At 35.9% G+C, this 4,460-nt stretch overlaps 1 protein-coding gene across 4 annotated transcripts in view; it reads left to right on the forward strand.

Moving 5' to 3' along the window:
* The window catches only part of Arhgap15 (Rho GTPase activating protein 15), a 621,152-nt gene that overhangs the window by 437,024 nt on the left and 179,668 nt on the right, over positions 1-4,460 (forward strand). The window lies entirely within an intron of this gene.

The raw sequence follows: 4,460 nt of genomic DNA on the forward strand, positions 1-4,460 counted from the left end.
ATATATATAAACACTCTGAGTTAGGGCTCAGCAGTCCCAGTCTCTTTGTGGGTCAGTTTGATGCTCTTACTCCATGGATACAACTTGTATCCTCAATGCAGACCCGTGCTCCCAAAAGTTTGCCCCAATCAGAGGATCACAGGGCAAACTGAGCCAGAAAGAATCTATGGAGGGGCTGGGGTTGTGACTCACTTGTAGAGCCCTTGCCTAGCATGTGTGAGGCACTGGGTTCAATTCTCAGCACCACATATAAATAAATTAAATAATAAAGGTCCATTGACAACAACAACAACAACAAAAAAGAATCTGTGGAGCACTCAGATCCATCCAGATTTCCACAAAGATTGCTGGAAGGATATGCTCCAGATGGAGTAAATCTGTCAGATATTTTTGTCAACAGGAGGAGTCAAGGCTGACAAGGCAACTTCCGAACTAGAAAGTGAAGCTCAATTTCTCTATTAATATAGATCTTGAAGTACATCTTTAAATGAGCAAGAAGTTCTGAGGTTTTTTGGTTTTTTTTCAACCCTCCCCACTCAGAGCTTTCCCCTTCATTAGCAGGACTGGAACAATGCTTGCTTTTACTAAGAAAGAACACTGGGAGTGGAAGAAAACACTTTTTTTCTAATCCTGTCTAAATTTTCAATGATCTGAACACAGGGCCAACAGGCCAGGCTTATGTCATATACTAAAATTAGAGGAGAAACTCATGCAATTTGTTTCTACTTCATATTTATTTAGTAGTGATTTGATTAGTGAGCTAAAGATGGAGAGGTGAAAGGAGTTGTCCCAATTCAGAGTATTCAATATGTCAATTTTTTGAGAGATTTGTGTCATTGCAATTAAATGGAAAATGAAAAGGCAAAATGAGAGATTTCCTGTATCTGTTAGTACCAAAGCCAGATATGTTCCTCCAGAGCTCATCATGTCCTCCAGGAACTGACCACTTCCAATTATTCCCAACCCACGCCCGACATAAAGCTTATGCTCCTGCCAGCAAATATAATTATTGCAGGCAGAGAATGGTATGTTTGTTTCCACCTCTATGACTGGCTGCTACCAACAGATTCTGTGTTCTCAGCCTCTTCTTTCCCTGAAATTGTCTTGCTTAGCACATTTGCAAAACTCAACACGAGTTCCAAATTCCTTTGATGAATTCAGCTTATTTTCTTACTCATCCCTCTTTTATAGGTACTTGAAAATTGTTAGTGTACATTTAATAATAATTAATACCTTAAAATAAACTGTTCTATATTTTAATTTCCTTCATCATTACATATATGTATGTATGTATGTATATACTAGTACATAATTCCTAATTAATATAAGTAATTTTCACTTTAAATCAATTGTTCTACATTCTAGTTTCCTTTATCATTACATATATATTAGTACATAATCCTAATTAATGAAAGTAATTTTCTCTTTACTCTAATGTATAGTCTTAGGCCATGTCTACCCAACCAAAACCATCTAGACTCATGGATAGAATCATAATAACCCCAAACTTCCCAGAAAAGTGTTTGTGATGTAATGGATGTTTAGTAATGATGGTGATAACAATAATTGATATTTTGGGGGCACTTATCATGGGCTAGGTACTAGGTGATGACCAGAATATATTAATGATATATCAATATATATAATAACATATTCTGTTTAGCAGGTGCCATTATTATTCCCATCTTCAGATGAAAAAACCTAGGAATAGTGAGACAATTTTATTTAGGGCACAGAATTAGTAATCTGATTTAAACACAGGTACACTTGAACAGTGTTCCTTAAAACCTTCCAAGGATTGGAGATTCTCCCTCACAGTCATTTCATTGATGTGAAGGTGATTTGAAAATAAAGAACACCATATGACATTTTCTTTTCATAAAAGTCATTATATCTAAAGACTCTGAAAAATTATAAGTATCATTTAACATTCCTTTATTTCAATTGTTTATGATATAGCAGTTTTTGCTTCTGCATGCTGAGCAGTCTTACTTGAGTTTAATATGGGATGTGATATAGGGCATGCACATCCTTTTTCATTGTAAGACTTTCTGTTTCACACACCCATATCTTGCATCCACGTATTTAACAGATGGTGTCCTGCAAGGCAATGGCCAGTAAGAGGCATGATTGCACTAAATTGGAAGCATGAGGCAAAGGGGTGTTTTTATTAGGGGGCCAGGAAAGAAATTTGAGGGTAGTGGGTTAGAAGAAATCATCCACAGATGCTGATCTCTGTCTGTTAGTGGATGTGATTTTTGAATTGTGGTAATTCCTGTTTCTGTGACAGTTCATCAAAAATTGAGGGCACCACTTTTGAAAATTACCCATGGTTTCATTTCCAAACTAGATGCAGACTCTGTGCCTTTGATTATTAGAATTATTCAGCTCACTCAGTTGGGGCAATGAGGAGGGGCACTGGTAAATACTACTCCAACTGATATCTGTAAGAGATTCCTTGCAGCAGCATGAGGTGGCAAAGCAAACTCCACCCTTTTTAACAAGCATTATCTAAACATTCAGTGGCAATCCATGAGTGAGTCTAAGTGACAATTTGGAAATTTCTTTCTCTCCTTCAGAAATGACTATGTGGGTTGGGGGTAGTCAGATTGAAAGATGAGGAGAAAAACTCTTCTCTACTTTTGTTAAGCATTTTTAGATCAATTGTGGAAGGCAACTCAAAAAAAGTCTAGGGTTTCTCTCTTCCCCAAAAAAATGACTTTTAAAGTTATAAAATAGATCTCATGCCCACTTCCCAATGGCTGAGGAGGAGATAACACTTCAACAACTTTACACAGTTAACACCCATTCGATAGCTCCTTTAGCAAAAGGTAATTTTGGAAACTGCTTTTTCTATTGGGTACTGACTGTGGTTGATCCCCAGATTTCTCTTCATGGGAAGGGGAACACTCAGATGGAAGGTGTAGAATTGAGAATGTGTGGTAATTTAGAGATGATCATGCATTGGCTACCTCAACTGTGAGAAAATCATTTCTTTGTTGTTCTAATGCATAGAGCTCAGCTACTCTGAGGTTCTTCCTGCCATTGTAAATAGATGGGGCTTAAATTCCAAAAGGCATTACAAGAAAAGCAGATTGTTGATCCACTAAAGGCATGTCAGGGATTATTTAAGTGGCCAGTAATATACACATCATGCTACCTACCAACAGTGAACAGTTTCTCACATAAATATAATTGTCTTCTTTTAGAAGAATAATAAAAGCTGAATCCATATGTTACATATTATTTAAAATTGTTCCAGAAAGATGTATTAGTCCCATAGAAGAAGCAAGTCTTCCTCCAGAGGAGGACAGCAGCAGTTTTATTATATTGCATTGTCATTTGTTTAATTTGTTTTTTCCCAGTAGTAGTTTCACACACATTTTTATAATCTGTTACTTTTATAGAAAGGTATTGGTGATGGATGTTGCTTGCATTCATAAAGATAAGAGATGGAAGATGAAAGGGGTCAGAAAGGTGGATGGTGAGGATACACTTAATGGAATTTATTTAAGCCAGTGAATTGTGTAAACAATTGAAAATTACTGTAGTTTCTATAAGGGACATTTCTAAGTTTTTGTCTGAATTGTTTAAACAGGGAGATCAAATTAAAGCCCAGACCAGAACACATTTCAAGAGCAAAGAAAAACTAGCAATCTTTATATTTAGAAATAATTCTGAATAAAAGAGAGTTCTTCAAGGTTTTATTTTTATATCTGAACTGATTAATATAAAATATGAATTTTATTAATTTATAGTTAAATGTCTAGTACTAATTCTTAGGTGTTTCATTGGTTGAGAAAGTCAGTTTCTCTTATCATTTCTGACAATTTCAACTAAACCTGTTATATAAATTAAGTAAAAGTTTTCTTGGTAAACTTGAAATTTCAGAATTTTTAAACTAAAATATTTTTAATTTATTTCCTTTTTTTATTGGTTGTTCAAAACATTTCAAAGCTCATGACATATCATCTTTCATACATTTGATTCAAGTGGGTTATGAACTCCCATTTTTACCCCAAATACAAGTTGCAGAATCACATCGGTTACACATCCACATTTTTACATAATGCCATATTAGTGACTGTTGTATTCTGCTACCTTTCCTGTCCCCTACTATCCCCCCTCCCCTCCCCTCCCATCTTCCCTCTCTACCCCATCTGCTGTTGTTCAATGCTCTCCCTTGTTTTTTTTTTTCCCCTTTCCTCTCACAAACTCTTATATGTAATTTTGTGTAACAATGAGGGTCTCCTTCCATTTCCATACAGTTTCCCTTCTCTCTCCCTTTCCCTCCCACCACTCGTCTCTGTTTAATGTTAATCTTTTCCTCATGCTCTTCCTCCCTGCTCTGTTCTTAGTTGCTCTCCTTATATCAAAGAAGACATTTGGCATTTGTTTTTTAGGGATTGGCTAGCTTCACTTAGTATAATCTGCTCTAATGCCATCCATTTCCCTGCAAA

Source organism: Marmota marmota, unplaced genomic scaffold (genome assembly GCF_001458135.2).
Source record: "Marmota marmota marmota unplaced genomic scaffold, marMar, whole genome shotgun sequence".
In the NCBI taxonomy this organism is placed as follows: domain Eukaryota; kingdom Metazoa; phylum Chordata; class Mammalia; order Rodentia; family Sciuridae; genus Marmota; species Marmota marmota.